Raw genomic sequence first — 18,635 nt, forward strand, 5'->3', positions numbered from 1 at the left:
TCACTTTCTTGTAAATACAGACTTCACCGTAAGTCTGTATAAAACTATATACTTTGATCAATTCATCAAAGCGTATATTCCAACTCCGAGATGCTTGCACCAGTCCATAGATGGATCGCTGGAGCTTGCATATTTTGTTAGCACCTTTAGGATCGATAAAACCTTCTAGTTGCATCATATACATCTCTTCTTTAAGAAATCCATTAAGGAATGTAGTTTTGACATCCATTTGCCAGATTTCATAAAATGCGGCAATTTGCTAACATGATTCAGACAGACTTAAGCATAGATACGAGTGAGAAACTCTCATCGTAGTCAACACATTGAACTTGTCAAAAATCTTTTGCGACAATTCTAGCTTTGTAGATAGTAACAGTACTATCAATGTCCGTCTTCCTCTTGAAGATCCATTTATTTTCTATGGCTTGCCGATCATCGGGCAAGTCCACCAAAGTCCACACTTTGTTCTCATACATGGATCCAATCTCAGATTCCATGGCCTTCAAGCCATTTCACGGAATCTGGCCCATCATCGCTTCCTCATAGTTCGTAGGTTCATCATGGTCTATTAACATGACTTCCAGAACAGGATTATCGTACCACTCTGGTGCGGACTATACTTTGGAAGACCTACGAGGTTCTTTAGTAACTTAATTTGAAGTTTCATGATCATCATCATTAGCTTCCTCACTAATTGGTGCAGGAATCACTAGAACTGATTTTTGTGATGAACTACTTTCCAATTCGGGAGAAGGTACAATTACCTTATCAAGCTCTACTTTCCTCCCACTCACTTCTTTCGAGAGAAACTCCTTCTCTAGAAAGGATCCATCTTAGCAACGAATATCTTGCCTTCAGATCTGTGATAGAAGGTGTACCCAACAGTTTCCTTTGGGTATTCTATGAAGACGCACTTCTCTGATTTGGATTCGAGCTTATCAGGTTGAAAAAAAATCACATAAGCATTGCAGCCCCAAACTTTAAGAAACGACAACTTTGGTTTCTTGCCAAACCACAGTTCATAAGGCGTCATCTCAACGGATTTTGATGGTGCCCTATTTAAAGTGAATGTAGTTGTCTCTAATGCATAACCCCAAAACGATAGTGGTAAATCGGTAAGAGACATCATAGATCGCACCATATCCAATAAAGTGTGATTACGACGTTCGGACACACCAATACGCTGTGGTGTTCCAGGTAGCGTGAGCTGTGAAACTATTCCACATTGTTTTAAATAAAGGCCAAACTCGTAACTCAAATATTCTCCTCCACGATTAGATCGTAGAAACTTTTATTTTCTTGTCACGATGATTCTTCACTTCACTCTGGAATTCTTTAAACTTTTCAAATGTTTCAGACTTGTGTTACATTAAGTAGATATACTCATATCTGCTCAAATCATCTGTGAAGGTCAGAAAATAATGATACCCGCCACGAGCCTCAACACTCATTGGACCACATACATCGGTATGTATTATTTCCAATAAGTCAGTAGATCGTTCCATTGATCCGGAGAATGGAGTTTTAGTTATCTTGCCCATAAGGCACGATTCGCAAGCATCAAATGATTCATAATCAAGTGATTCCAAAACTCCATCTTTATGGAGTTTCTTCATGTGCTTTACACCGATATGACCCAAACGACAGCGCCACAAATATGTGGCACTATTATTATCAACTTTGCATCTTGTGGCATCAATATTATGAATATGTGTATCACTACGATCAAGATTTAGCAGACCATCAACATTGGGTGTATGACCATAGAAGGTTTTATTCATGTAAATAGAACAACAATTATTCTTTGACTTTAAATGAATAACCGTATCACAATAAACATGATCTAATCATATTCATGCTCAACGCAAATGCCAAATAACATTTATTTAGGTTTAACACTAATCCTGAAAGTATAGGGAGTGTGCGATGATGATCATATCTATCTTCGAACCACTTCCAACACACATCGTCACTTCACCCTCAACTAGTCTCTGTTTATTCTGTAACTCTTGTTTCGAGTTACTAATTTTTAGCAACCAAACAAGTATCAAATACTCAGGGGCTACTATAAACACTAGTAAGGTACACATCAATAACCTGTATATCAAATATACCCTTGTTCACTTTGCCATCCTTCTTATCCACCAAATATTCAGGGCATTTCCGCTTTCAGTGACCATTTCCTTTGCACTAGAATCACTCAGTTTCAGGCTTTGGTCCAGCTTTGGGTTTCTTCACGGGAGTGACAACTTGCTTGCCATTCTACTTGAAGTTCCCTTTCTTTCCCTTTGCCATGTTCTTGAAACTAGTGGTCTTGTCAATCATCAACACTTGATGCTCTTTATTGATTTCTACCTTCATCGATTTCAACATCAGGAAGAGCTCGGGAATCGTTTTCGTCATCCCTTGCATACTATAGTTCATCACGAAGTTCCAATAACTTGGTGATGGTGACTAGAGAACTTTGTCAATTGATGTCTACTACGCAACCTTCTTCTTGTAGATGTTGTTGGGCCTCCAAGTGCAGAGGTTTATAGGACAGTAGCAATTTCCCCTCGAGTGGATGACCTAAGGTTTATCAATCCGTGGGAGGCATAGGATGAAGATGGTCTCTCTCAAGCAACCCTGCAACCAAATAACAAAGAGTCTCTTGTGTCCCCAACACACCCAATACAATGGCAAATTGTATAGGTGCACTAGTTCGGCGAAGAGATGGTGATACAAGTGCAATATGGATGGTAGATATAGGTTTTTGTAATCTGAAAATATAAAAACAGCAAGGTAACTAATGATAAAAGTGAGTGTAAACGGTATTGCGATGGTAGGAAACAAGGCCTAAGGTTCATACTTTCACTAGTGCAAGTTCTCTCAACAATAATAACATAAGTAGATCATATAACAATCCCTCGACATGCAACAAAGAGTCACTCCAAAGCCACTAATAGTGGAGAACAAACAAAGAGATTATGGTAGGGTACGAAACCACCTAAAAGTTATCCTTTCTGTTCTATCTATTCAAGAGTCCGTAGTAAAATAACATGAAGCTATTCTTTCCGTTCAATCTACCATAGAGTTCATACTAGAATAACACCTTAAGAAACAAATCAACCAAAACCCTAATGTCACCTAGATACTCCATTGTCACCTCAAGTATCTGTGGGCATTATTATACGATATGCATCACACAATCTCAGATTCATCTATTCAACCAACACAAAGTACTTCAAAGAGTGCCCCAAAGTTTCTACCGGAGAGTCAAGACGAAAACGTGTGCCAACCCCTATGCATAGGTTCATGGGCGGAACCCGCAAGTTGATCACCAAAACATACATCAAGTGGATCACGTGATATCCCATTGTCACCACAGATAATCACGGCAAGACATACATCAAGTGTTCTCAAATCCTTAAAGTCTCAATCCGATAAGATAACTTCAAAGGGAAACTCAATTCATCACAAGAGAGTAGAGGGGACAAACATCATAAGATCCAACTATAATAGCAAAGCTCGCGATACATCAAGATCGTGCCATAGAGAGAACACGAGAGAGAGATCAAACACATAGCTACTGGTACATACCCTCAGCCCCGAGGGTGAACTACTCCCTCCTCATCATGAAGAGCGCCGGGATGATGAAGATGGCCACCGGTGAGGGATCCCCCCTCCGGTAGGGTGCCGGAACGGGCTCCCGAGAGGTTTTTGGTGGCTACAGAGGCTTGTGGTAGCGGAACTCCCGATCTATCTTCGTATTTGATGGTTTTAGGGTATATGGGAATATATAGGCGAAAGAAGTCGGTCGGGGGAGCCACAAGGGGCCCACGAGACAGGGGGTGTGCCCAGGGGGGCACCCTCCTATCTCCTGGCCTCCTCGAAGTTTCCCTCGCTTGTACTCCAAGTCTCCCGGATCATGTTCGTTCAAAAAATCACGCTCCCGAAGGTTTGATTCCGTTTGGACTCCGTTTGATATTCCTTTTCTTCAAAACACTGAAATAGACAAGAAAACAACAATATGGGTTGGGCCTCCGGTTAGTAGGTTAGTCCCAAAAATGATATAAATGTGTAAAGTAAAGCCCATAAACATCCAAAACGGGTAATATAATAGCATGGAACAATCAAAAAATATAGATACGTTGGAGACGTATCAAGCATCCCCAAGCTTAATTTCTGCTCGTCCTCGAGTAGGTAAATGATAAAAACGGAATTTTTGATGTGGAATGCTACCTAGCATAATTCTCAATGTAATTTTCTTTATTGTGGCATGAATGTTCAGATCCAAATGATTCAAAATAAAAGTTCATATTGACATAAGAAATAGTAATACTTCAAGCATACTAATTAAAGCAATCATGTCTTCTCAAAATAACATGGCTAAAGAAAGTTCATCCCTATAAAATCATATAGTTAGGCTATGTTTCATTTTCATCACACAAAATACTCCCATCAAGAACAACCCCGGTTTAAGCCAAGCAATTGGTTCATAGTTTTAACGTGCTTCAGCCTTTTTCAACTCTCACGCAATACATGAGCGTGAGCCATGGATATAGCACTATGGGTGGAATAGAATATGATGATGGAGATTGTGTGGAGAAGACAAAAAAGGAGAAAGTCTCACATTGACGAGGCTAATCAACGGGCTATGGAGATGCCCATCAATTGATGTCAACATGAGGAGTAGGGATTGCCATGCAACGGATGCACTAGAGCTATAAATGTATGAAAGCTCAACAAAAGAAACTAAGAGGGTGTGCATCCAACTTGCTTGCTCACGAAGACCTAGGGAATTTTGAGGAAGCCCATCGTAGGAATATACAAGCCAAGTTCTATAATGAAAAATTCCCACTAGTATATGAAAGTGACAACATATGAGACTCGCTACATGAAGAACATGGTGCTACTTTGAAGCACAAGTGTGGAAAAAGAGATAGTAACATTGCCCCCTTTTTATTTATTTTCTTTCTTGGGGCCTTTCTTTTTTTTTCTTTTTAGCCTTTTTTTTGCCTTTCTTTTTTTGGCCTTCCCTTTCTTTTTCTTTTTGGGGACAATGCTCTAATAATGATGATCATCACACTTTTATTGATTTACAACTCATGAATTACAACTCAAAACTAGAACAAGATATGACTCTATATGAATACCTCCGGCGGTGTACTGGGATGGGCAATGAATCAAGAGTGACATGTATGAAAATTTATGCATGGTGGCTTTGCCACAAATACGATGTCAACTACATGATCATGCAAGGCAATATGACAATGATAATGTGTGTCATGATGATGAACGGAACGGTGAAAAGTTGCGTGGCAATATGTCTTGGAATGGCTATGTAAATGCCATAATAGGTAGGTATGGTGGCTGTTTTGAGGAAGATATAAGGAGGTTTATGTGTGATAGAGCGTATCGTATCACGGGGTTTGGATGCACCGGCGAAGTTTGCACCAACTCTCAAGGTGAGAAAGGGCAATGCACGGTACCGAAGAGGCTAGCAATAATGGAAAGGTAAAAGTGTGTATAATCCATGGACTCAACATTAGTCATAAAGAACTCATATACTTATTGCAAAAGTTTTATTAGCCCTCGAAGCAAAGCACTATTATGCATGCTCCTAGGGGGGAGGTTGGTAGGAGTTAACCATCGCGCTCGCCCGACCTACACTCAAGGGAAGGCAATCAAAAGAGCACCCTATGCAATAAATTTGTTACACAACTTTTACCATACGTGCATGCTACGGGACTTGCCAACTTCAACACAAACATTCTTTAAATTCATAATCACCCAACTAGCATGACTTTAACATCACTACATCCATATCTCAAAACAATTATCAAGTATCAAATAGATTATAGCATCCAATTCACTTCCTATGATAGTTTTTATTATACCTAACTTGGATGCCCACCATTCTAGGACCAATTTTATAACCATAGCAAATACCATGCTGTTCTAAGAGACTCTCAAAATAATATAAGTGAAGCATGAGAGATCTACAATTTCCACAAAATATAACCACCGCCGTGCTCTAAAAGATATAAGTGAAGCACTAGAGCAAATGACAAACTACTCCGAAAGATATAAGTGAAGATCAATGAGTAGTCGAATAATTGTGCAACTATGTGAAGACTCTCTAATATTTAAGAATTTCAGATCTTGGTAAATTATTCAAGCGGCAAGCAAGACAAAACAAAATAAAATGACGCTCCAAGCAAAACATATATCATGTGGTGAATAAAAATATAGCTCCAAGTAAAGTTACCGATGAACGAAGACGAAAGAGGGGATGCCTTCCGGGGCATCCCCAAGCTTAGGCTCTTGGTTGTCCTTGAATATTACCTTGGTGTGCCTTGGGAATCCCCAAGCTTAGGCTCTTGCCACTCCTTATTCCATAGTCCATCGAATCTTTACCCAAAACTTGAAAACTTCACAACACAAAACTCAACAGAAAACTCGTAAGCTCCGTTAGTATAAGAAAATAAAACCACCACTTAGGTACTGTAATGAACTCATTCTAAATTCATATTGGTGTAATATCTACTGTACTTCAACTTATATATGGTTCATACCCTCCGATACTACTCATAGATTCATCAAAATAAGCAAACAACACATAGAAAACAGAATCTGTCAAAAACAGAACAGTCTGCAGTAATCTGTATCAAACGTATACTTCTGGAAATCCAGCAATCCTACCAAATTATTAAGTACTAAGCAATTTGTGTACCAATCCAGAGCAAAAAGAATCAGATCAGAAGCACATTTATGTGAATTATCAAAACTAATTTACTGGGTGCAGAAGTTTCTGATTTTCAGGAGGATCAACACAACTATCACCGTAAGCTATCCTAAAGGTCTTACTTGGCACTTTATTGAAACAAAAGCTATAAAACATGATTACTACAGTAGCATAATCATGTGAGCACACATGAACAGTAGGGATAAAAATTGGGTTGTCTCCCAACAAGCGCTTTTCTTTAATGCCTTTCTAGCTAGGCATGATGATGACAATGATGCTCACATAAAAGATAAGAATTAAAACATTACGGGAGCATCATGAAGCATATGACTAGCACATTAAGCCTAACCCACTTCCTATGCATAGGGATTCTGTGAGCAAACAACTTATGGGAACAATAATCAACTAGCATAGGAAGGCAAAACAAGCATAACTTCAAGATTTTAAGCACGTAGACAGGAAAGTTGATATTATTGCAATATGTAAGAACACATGTTCCTCTCTCATAATAATTTTGAGTAGCATCATGAATGAATTCAACAATAAAACCATCACCTGAAGCATTCTTTTCATGATCTACAAGCATAGAAAATTTACTACTTTCCATATAAGCAAAATTCTTCTTATTCGAAATAGTGGGAGTATCATAAAAGACTTGAATACTATAAATTGTTTCCACATTAAAAGAGTAATGTTCAAAAAAAGGGTAATCATAATCATGACAAGTTTTATAAATATAATCATCACTACTTTTTATAGCATAAGTTTCATCACAATAATCATCATAAGTAGCAACTTCGTTCTCATCATAATCGATTGAAACCTCTCCCAAGATAGTGGAATCATAACTAAATAAAGTTGACACTCTTACAAATCCACTTTCATATTCATCACAATAAGATTCAACATCCTCCAAAATAGTGGGATCACTACTTCCTAAAGTTGACACTCTTCCAAACCCACTTTCATCAATATAATCATCATAGGTAAGAGGCATGCTATCATCATAACAACTTTGCATATCAAAACTTGGGAGGCTAAAAATATCATCTTCATTAAATGTAGCATCCCCAAGCTTGGGACAAACATTAATTTCAGCAAATATATTCTCAAAAATTTCACCCTCATCAAACATAGCTTCCCCAAGCTTGGGCCTTTTCATATCATAAGCATAATCACTCTCATCATTAATAGTATGGATAGCACCAATAGTATAGCAATTATCATCATCACAATGAGTAGTAGGAGCAACATCATTTCGGAGGGATACCTTTTTACCTTTGTTGCTCCTTTTTTTCTTTTTCTTCTTCACATTATGTGTGGGTTCAACCTTCTTCTTTGAGCTCCTTATTGATGAGATTGGTTGAATAGAAAGCTCCTCCTCGTTACCTGATTCATCATAAGAAATAATAGGAGGAGATTGGGAAGTCTCTTCCCTTTCATTAGTATTCTCATCATCTTCTATTTGATTTCTTTTTCTTTATGTAATTGGCAATATAAGGGTTTTCAATGCAATTCACCGCACAAAACATATAAATATTCTCTAGATCAAAATCAAGAAATCTATCAAGATTAAATTTTGGAATACTATCAGTTATACGTTTCATTTCCTCATACCCCAAAAGAAGACTAAGCTCTTTATGATTCTCAAGGGTAATCAAGTTATCACAATTTTTGGACACGATTCGGTCATGAAACAATTCGCATTGGAGATTTAAATGACCACGTTCATTGCAAAGTTCACAAGGAGCACGAAAAATATTGAATTTTTCAGCACAAACATCAAGACTTTCTTGCAACCCTTTAGTTTCTAAATACTTATGCCTCTTGCAATATCTATTTTCCCTATTTGGTGTGTACTTGCAAACCCAATCTACTCCACAAAAATCGACATGCTTATAATAGATATTTTCATCATAACTAGTGCAATCATCATTAGTACTATGGATATTCAAAGAGTTCATACTAACAACACTGCAATCATGCTCATCATTCAAAGATTTAGTACCAAGCATTTTAATGCATTCTTCTTCTAGCACTTGAGCACAATTTTCCTTTCCATCATACTCACGAAAGATATTAAAAAGATGAAGCGTATGAGACAAGCTTAACTCCATTTTTTTGTAGTTTTCTTTTATAAACTAAACTAGTGATAAAACAAGAAACAAAAAGATTCGATTGCAAGATCTAAAGATATACCTTCAAGCACTCACCTCCCCGGCAACGGCGCCAGAAAAGAGCTTGATGTCTACTACGCAACCTTCTTCTTGTAGACGTTGTTGGGCCTCCAAGTGCAGAGGTTTGTAGGACAGTAGCAATTTTCCCTCAAGTGGATGACCTAAGGTTTATCAATCTGTGGGAGGCGTAGGATGAAGATGGTCTCTCTCAAGCAACCCTGCAACCAAATAACAAAGAGTCTCTTGTGTCCCCAACACACCCAATACAATGGAAAATTGTATAGGTGCACTAGTTCGGCGAAGAGATGGTGATACAAGTGCAATATGGATGGTAGATATAGGTTTTTGTAATCTGAAAATATAAAAACAGCAAGGTAACTAATGATAAAAGTGAGCGTAAACGGTATTGCAATGGTAGGAAACAAGGCCTAAGGTTCATACTTTCACTAGTGCAAGTTCTCTCAACAATAATAACATAATAGATCATATAACAATCCCTCAACATGCAACAAATAGTCACTCCAATGCCACTAATAGCGGAGAACAAACGAAGAGATTACGGTAGGGTACGAAACCACCTCAAAGTTATCCTTTCTGTTCTATCTATTCAAGAGTCCGTAGTAAAATAACATGAAGCTATTCTTTCCGTTAAATCTATCATAGAGTTCACACTAGAATAACACCTTAAGACACAAATCAACCAAAACCCTAATGTCACCTAGATACTCCATTGTCACCTCAATTATCCGTGGGCATGATTATACGATATGCATCACACAATCTCAGATTCATCTATTCAACCAACATAAAGTACTTCAAAGAGTGCCCCAAAGTTTCTACTGGAGAGTCAAGACGAAAACACGTGCCAACCCCTATGCATAGGTTCATGGGCGAAACCCGCAAGTTGATCACCAAAACATACATCAAGTGGATCACGTGATATCCCATTGTCAGCACAAATAATCATGGCAAGACATACATCAAGTGTTCTCAAATCCTTAAAGACTCAATCCGATAAGATAACTTCAAAGGGAAAACTCAATTCATCACAAGAGACTAGAGGGGGAGAAACATCATAAGATCCAACTATAATAGCAAAGCTCACGATACATCAAGATCGTGCCATAGAGAGAACACGAGAGAGAGATCAAACACATAGCTACTGGTACATACCCTCAGCCCCGAGGGTGAACTACTCCCTCCTCGTCATGGAGAGCGCCGGGATGATGAAGATGGCCACCGGTGAGGGATCCCCCCCTCCGACAGGGTGCTGGAACGGGCTCCCGAGAGGTTTTTGGTGGCTACAGAGGCTTGCAGCGGCGGAACTTCCGATCTATCTTCGTATTCGATGGTTTTAGGGTATATGGGAATATATAAGCGAAAGAAGTCGGTCGGAGGAGCCACGAGGGGCCCACGAGACAGGGGGCGCGCCCTCCTATCTCCTGGCCTCCTCGAAGCTTCCCTGGCTTGTACTCCAAGTCTCCCGGATCATGTTCGTTCCAAAAATCACGCTCCCGAAGGTTTCATTCCGTTTGGACTCCGTTTGATATTCCTTTTCTTCGAAACACTGAAATAGGCAAGAAAACAACAATTTGGGATGGGCCTTCGGTTAGTAGGTTAGTCCCAAAAATGATATAAATGTGTAAAGTAAAGCCCATAAACATCCAAAACGGGTAAATATAATAGCATGGAACAATAAAAAATTATAGATACGTTGGATACGTATCTTCAATCACTATCTTATCTAGAAGATTAACTCCCACTTGATTCAAGTGATTGTAGTACCGAGACATTCTGAGCACATGCTCACTAGTTGAGCAATTCTCCTCCATCTTTTAGGCAAAGTACTTGTCAGAAGTCTCATACCTCTTGACACGGACATGAGTCTGAAATACCAATTTTAGCTCTTGGAACATCTCATATGCTCCATGACATTTCAAAAACGTTTTTGAAGTCCCGGTTCTAAGCCGTAAAGCATGGTGCACTAAACTATCAAGTAGTCATCATATTTAGCTAGCCAAATGTTCATAACGTCTGCATCTGCTCCTGCAATAGGTCAGTCACCTAGCGGTGCATCAAGGACATAATTCTTCTGTGCAGCAATGAGGATAAACCTCAAATCATGGACCCAGTCCGCATCATTGCTACTATCATCGTTCAACTTAGTTTTCTCTAGGAACACATATAAAACATAGGGAAGCAACAACGCGAGCTATTGATCTACAACATAATTTGCAAAATACTATCATGACTAAGTTCATGATAAATTAAAGTTCAATTAATCAAATTACTTAAGAACTCCCACTTAGACAGACATCCCTCTAATCATCTAAGTGATCACGTGATCCAAATCAACTAAACCAGTTCCGATCATCACGTGAAATGGAGTAGTTTTCAATGGTGAACATCACTATGTTGATCATATCTACTATATGATTCACGCTCGACCTTTCAGTCTCAGTGTTCCGAGGCCATATCTGCATATGCTAGGCTCATCAAGTTTAACCCGAGTATTTCTGCGTGTGCAAAACTGGCTTGCACCCGTTGTATGTGAACGTAGAGCTTATCACACCCGATCATCACGTGGTGTCTTGGCGCAACGAACTTTGGCAACGGTGTATACTCAGGGAGAACACTTATACCTTGAAATTTAGTGAGAGATCATCTTATAATGCTACCATCAATCAAAGCAAAATAAGATGCATAAAAGATAAACATCACATGCAATCAATATAAGTGATATGATATGGCCATCATCATCTTGTGTCTTTAATCTCCATCTCCAAAGCATCGTCATGATCACCATCATCACTGGCGCGACACCTTGATCTCCATCATAGCATCGTTGTGTCGCCAACTATTGCTTCGACTATCGCTACCGCTTAGTGATAAAGTAAAGCAATTACAGGGCGATTGCATTGCATACAATAAAGCAACAACCATATGGCTCATGCTAGTTGCCAATAACTCTGTTACAAAACATGATCATCTCATACAATAAAATTTAGCATCATGTCTTGACCATATCACATCACAACATGCCCTGCAAAAACAAGTTAGACGTCCTCTACTTTGTTGTTGCAAGTTTTATGTGGCTGCTACGGGCTGAGCAAGAACCGTTCTTACCTACGCATCAAAACCACAACGATATTTCGTCAAGTTAGTGCTGTTTTAACCTTCAACAAGAACCGGGCGTAGCCACACTCAATTCAACTAAAGTTGGAGAAACTGACACCCGCCAGCCACCTATGTGCAAAGCACGTCGGTAGAACCAGTCTCGCGTAAGCGTACACTTAATGTCAGTCTGGGCCGCATCATCCAACAATACCGCCGAATCAAAGTATGACATGCTGGTAACCAGTATGAATTGTATCGCCCACATCTCACTTGTGTTCTACTCATGCATATAACATCTACGCATAGACTTGGCTCGGATGCCACTGTTGGGGAACATGGTAATTTCAAAAAAATTCCTACGCAGACACAAGATCATGGTGATGCATAGCAACGAGAGAGAGTGTAGTCCACATGCCCTCGTAGACCATAAGCGGAAGCGTTTATCAACGCGGTTGATGTAGTCGTACACCTTCACGTCCATCCCGAACAAGTACCGAAACTACGGCACCTCCGCGTTCAACACACATTCAGCTCGATGACGTCCTCGCCTTCTTGATCCAGCAAGAGGGGCGAAGTAGTAGATGAGTTTCGGCAGCACGACGGCGTGGTGACGGTGTTGGTAAAGAACAATCTCTGCAGGGCTTTGCCTAAGCACTACAAAAACTATGACGGAGGATAAACTAGAGGGGACGGGGTTGCCGGCACATGGCTTGGTGTTTCTTGATGTGTCTTTGGTGCTAGCCCTGCCCCTTCATTTATATGTTGAGCCCCGAGGTCGAAACTTGGAGTAAAAGCCTCCACAAAGTCGGTTTCACCCAAAAGGCAAGAGTCCTTCTCGGACTCCAGGGCTAAACGCCAGGGTTTCCGGCGTATGGACCCAGACGCCAGGGACTCCGCAAAACTTCCTTTTGCGCTTTCCAAAAACCTTGTGAGCTTTCCCCTTTGGCCCAAATAAAGTGTTCTCGTACTCAAACATTTCGGGAAACATCCGGAACCCCTTCCGGTGATTTCCAGAACCCTTCCGAAGAACAAACACTATTATCCCATATATCAATCTTTATCTCCGGACCATTCCGGAGTTCCTCGTCATGTCTGTGATCATATACGGGACTCCGAACAACATACGGTCACCAACATACATAACTCATATAATACTATATCATCAATGAACGTTAAGCGTGCGGACCCTACGGGTTTGAGAACTATGTAGACATGACCGAGACACCTCTCTGGTCAATATAACCAATAGCGGAACCTGGATGCCCATATTGGCTCCTACATATTCTACAAAGATCTTTATTGGTCGAACCGCATAATAACATACGTTGTTCCCTTTGTCATCGGTATGTTACTTTCCCGAGATTCGATCGTCGGTATCTCAATACCTAGTTCAATCTCGTTACTGGCAAGTCTCTTTACTCGTTTTGTAATGCATCATCCCGCAACTAACTCATTAGTCACATTGCTTGCAAGGCTTATAGTGATGTGCATTACCGAGAGGGCCCAGAGATACCTCTCCGACAATCGGAGTGACAAATCCTAATCTCGATCTATGCCAACTCAACAAGTACCATCGGAGACACCTGTAGAGCACCTTTATAATCACCCAGTTACATTGTGACGTTTGGTAGCACACAAAGTGTTCCTCCGGTATTTGGGAGTTGCATAATCTCATAGTCATAGGAACATGTATAAGTCAGAAAGCAATAGCAACAAACTAAACGATCAAGTTCTAAGCTAACGGAATGGGTCAAGTCAATCACATCATTCTCTAATGATGTGATCCCGTTAATCAAATGACAACTCATGTATATGGTTAGGAAACACAACCATCTTTGATTCAACGAGCTAGTCAAGTAGAGGCATACTAGTGACATTATGTTTATCTATGTATTCACACATGTACTACATTATGTGTATCTATGTATTCACACATGTACTACAATTCTAGCATGAATAATAAACATTTATCATGAAATAAGGAAATAAATAATAACTTTATTATTGCCTCTAGGGCATATTTCCTTCATGGAATGTCAAAGAATTTTCAATTCTCTGTCAAATCGGCGTACTATGTGGAATGGGATCACAAGTTTGGGAACAATCTCCGTTGGTCAAATGGCCAAGGTGCACCACAAAATGTGCGTGTGTGGAAGAAAGTTTGGGATCTAGACTGCTGGGCAAAAGTCAGAATTTTCACTTGGAAAGCGTTGCATGGTACCCTAGCATGTGCTGTCAATTTGGCCCAGAGACATATCAAGGTGTCGCCGCAATGCCCCTGTTGCAAGAAAGGGGTTGACACTACGACTTGTGTGCCCTACCGCAAGGAACGTTTGGAAAGAGCTTGCTCTGGAGAAACTAATTCAAAAGGCTTGTCTCATTGATAGGGCGGGAGAAAGTATATTTGGATTCCTATTGGAGATGCCGCAACATGAAATGATGGGCCAGAAACAGGAAAAGATGCATGAAATGATAGCAATAACCTGCTGGTACCTATGGTGGGAAAGGAGAAAGCTACGCCATGGAGAAAAGGTTCAAACTACTAACCAGATTGCTACTTCTGTTAGAGTCCTTATAGCTAACTACACTGCTGCGGCTGCCCCTAATGCTAAGAGGAAAACATGAGGATGGAAACTCCCTCCTAGAGGATATATGAAATTGAATGTGGATGCCTCCTTTGACGATGATCTGCTTGTAGGGATGGCAGGTGCAATCATCAGAGATGACAGAGGTAATTTTATCAGCGTGAGTAACTGGAAATTTCTGTTATGATGTTCTTTCAGCCGAAGGAACTGCATTGTGATATGGTTTATCTTTAGCACAGACTGTAGGTTGTAATAAGGTCGTCACTAACTCTGATAATTTGGAAGTGGTGAATACTATGAATGAGGGAGGAAGATCGGCAGGACCAGCAGCAACAATCTTCGACGACTGTTATCACATGGCATGTGATTTTCTTTATACTTCCTTTGTGCATTGCCCCAAAGAGGCAAATATGGTCGCCCATGAACTGGCAAATTTGGCAAAGGGGCCTTTATGTAGTAGTTTCTTCGATAAGACTCCTAGTGAACTTATCCCGCTTTTACTCAGCGATGTAACTCTTGTAACACCGTAATAAAGTGGGATGTTTTGTTTAAAACAAACAGTCATCTGCATGTGTGGCTTCCGGTGGGTCCCATATGTCAGTGAAACATTGGAAATTTATTGGAAAGAAAAACACGTCAATCACGCAAGGACCTCGTGCTAACAAGAGAACACAGTTAGCAAACCTCCCAAAGTACACTCGGTGACATTAAAGCGTATGCAACTTTTATATCTTTTGACTAAATTATACTCGTTAGTACAAAGTTGAGTCACTTATTTTGGGACGAAGGAAGTATAAAATAAGAATTTTAATACAAGGAAAAAGATAGGCCCTTGGGGTTTCGAACCAGGGACCCGAGGGAGTCCAATAAAAGAACGCGCCACTGTCAGTGCACCCTAGCGTGTATTTTGAATTTGTATGATTTTTATTATAACAACACGTGCTCGTGCAAATCCTCAAATAAATACATATTTCCCAATTATACGTATAATTATAATTTACATCTTTTTATAAATTATGAAAAATAAAAATAAAAAACTAACATGTTTAAAATTGGCTGCACTAACTGCAGTCTTTTTTAGCCCAGCAGGAATTCTATTATATAGAAATAAAGAATAGCATTCGTTTCTAGACACGATATGTCGTTCGTTGGATTGGTAGGCCCTAGTGAAGGCATGTTTACTAAAACCGACGGTTGTACCTCATTCTGAATTACTCCTTTCGTTCCTAAATATTTGTCTTTTTAGATATTTCAACAAGTAACTACATACAGAGCAAAATGAATGAATCTATACTTTAAAATATGTCTATGTACATCCGTATGTGATAGTTCATTTAAAACTCTAAAAAGACAAATATTTAGGAACGGAGTGAGTAGATTCTTACTTTCTGTTACTGAGCCCAAGATATAAAGAAAACCTATTCTTATATAGGGCATCAAACGTAATTTGGCGGGGTGGCAAGCCGCGCATGTGTGATAGCCCGTGGTTCGAAGTTTGAATCCGGCAGCCTATTTTTGTGATGATACCTGACAGACAGGTGGGACCCACCCGATGACACACATTTAGTTATTGTGCATTTGCCATGGGCTTTTGCATGAAAAAAGGGGAAAATAAATAAATCCAAGGTTTTTTTGTTGCAAAATGAGCATGCCACCCACCTCCTCTCCATGGTGTGGTCAATGACAGCGGCCCCACGCCACGCTGTCATGCCTTGTCAGCGACACGACCACATACAAATAAGATTTGCACCGTATTTGCACGCCAAAGCCAAGTTTTTGCACCACTTCAATGTATGCCGAAAGTTCTAGCACTAAAATGATCGTTTACACCAAGTTCTAGCGCCACTGGTGTAATTGGCTCAGCAATATTCTTTACTTGGTGGGATGCCAGCTACCCAATGCATAGTGCTTCCCATGTCTCTTTGAGTCTCTTCCATATTGGGCGGATAGGCCACCCATCAAGAAGTTCTTGAAGGCATACACTATTATTTTATGGTTATACTATGTTCATCAACATTTTGCATCAAAGAGAGATAGTTGTAGTCTCAGAACAAATGTTAAGATCTTTTTGTTGGGTATTTATGCTCTGGAGCTCTCCAAAGATACTTCGAAATATCAAAATAGGTATAAATATGTACAAATACACTAAATTCATCTAAGTGGACAAAATTAACTAGTTGTTTCGTCCTTCTATTTTACTTATCATAACTAGGGATTAAATTAAATGAGTGATTTTCTGAACACGCAATGTCTCAAAGTAGGATAAAAAAAAACACCAGCATAACTTCCATGTTGGTTGGGGATTCAAACTTAAAATTAGCACAATCATTACAATGAAAGACATTAGAATTATTACCAAAAAGTATATTAATATTCAACATATTATCGGAAAAATATTAGCAACATTATTATGTCACTAATTTTGGTAAGTGTAATTAAAAAATAACTAATTCATTCATTATTTAACTTGCACTTCACACCTAAAATTAATTAAAAACAACCTCGGAAGGTTGATCACAAATGACTTTTTTTCAATTAAGAGAATATAGCACATCTTGGTTGTGGAGTAAATGACAAGGAGCCATGTACCACTTATGGGCGTTGTCAAGGATAGGGAACCTATAGCCTTAGCTTGAAAGAGATCATTGTTAGTGATTGCCCTCACCACCACCTTAACGCCAATAAACAAAAGCATGACCACTACCGAAATATTCGAGAGAAGAGCAACGAAAGGATAACAACTGAGGAATGGGGATTTTTCAAACATATGAGCCATGGGGATGAATTACCGGTGCCGGTAGGGGGCGGGGGCCTTCTGCCACGGCTGTGCTATCCTCAGGTGTTTGGACCTTCCGGGAGAAGCGGTGGCGGCGACACTCGGTGCGCTAGAATTGGGTGTGGAACACGGGGGAGGGCGATGATATTGGGCTGGAGACTTGAGGAGGGAGGAAGGAAGGGAATTCCCTATACGCCGCTTCTTGCGGCAACTACTCGCGCCTTCGCACATGACACAGCTCACCCTGGGCCGGCCCATTTGCGGCAGTTTCGCTTCTCGTGAGATAAAAAACCGAGAAAAAAGTTTGAGCTAGGGATCGAACCCAGCACCTACTGTAGATGTACACGCCGCGCTAGCCACCACAACTAGCTCGTGCAACTGAATGAATAGCAACGCAAAACTTAAAGAAACACACAGCAGCTACGAAACTTAAAACCAGTTTAGGAATTCCAAAAAACTTTTGTTCCTTCTACTAGTTTTTTCGAGTTTTCTTCACTGTCTTTTTTTATTCTTTTGTTTTCTTTGTTTCTTCTTTTCCTTTTAAGTTAAAATATTGTTCAGAGTTTTCAAAACAAATCTTGTTGTCAAATTTTGTTCACATTTTTTTTAAAATGTTCATATTGCCAAAATTTAGTTCGCAATTTCAAAAAATGTTCCCGTTTACACATTTTTGGTTACAATTCAAAAATATGCTCAAAATTCCAAATTTTGTTCACATTTTCAAAAAAATCTCAATTTACAAAAATGTTTGGAATTTCAATTTTTTTTTTTGTTCATCTCTTCAAAAAATGTTTTTGGAATTTTGTTCATGTTCGAAATTTCCAATTTTGTTCACATTTTCAAAAACTGTTTGCCTTTTTAAAAAATGTTCGCAATTTCCAAAAAAAATCATGTTGGAGAATGTTTGGAGTTTCAAAATTTTGTTCGCACTTTCAAAAAAATTCTGACTTTTAAATTTTGTTTGTGTTTTGAAAAAAGTTTACAATTTTAGATTTTTTTCATTTTTCCAAAAAAAATCTTAATTTATAAACTTGTTCCTTTTCTCAACAAAAAAATGGAGGTTCAAATTTCATGTTTTTCTGAAATTTGTTCAGAATTTCATTTTTTGTTCCCGTTTTTGAAATTTGTTTCATTTTTTTCATAGATTGTTTCGATTTTTCAAAAAATTACTCGCATTTTCAAAAGAAATTAGAATTTAATAATTTATATGTATTTCTTAATTTCTTTGAGTAATGTTGAGTTACGCTGCTTCT

Source organism: Triticum aestivum, chromosome 7B, assembly GCF_018294505.1.
Source record: "Triticum aestivum cultivar Chinese Spring chromosome 7B, IWGSC CS RefSeq v2.1, whole genome shotgun sequence".
Lineage (NCBI taxonomy): Eukaryota > Viridiplantae > Streptophyta > Magnoliopsida > Poales > Poaceae > Triticum > Triticum aestivum.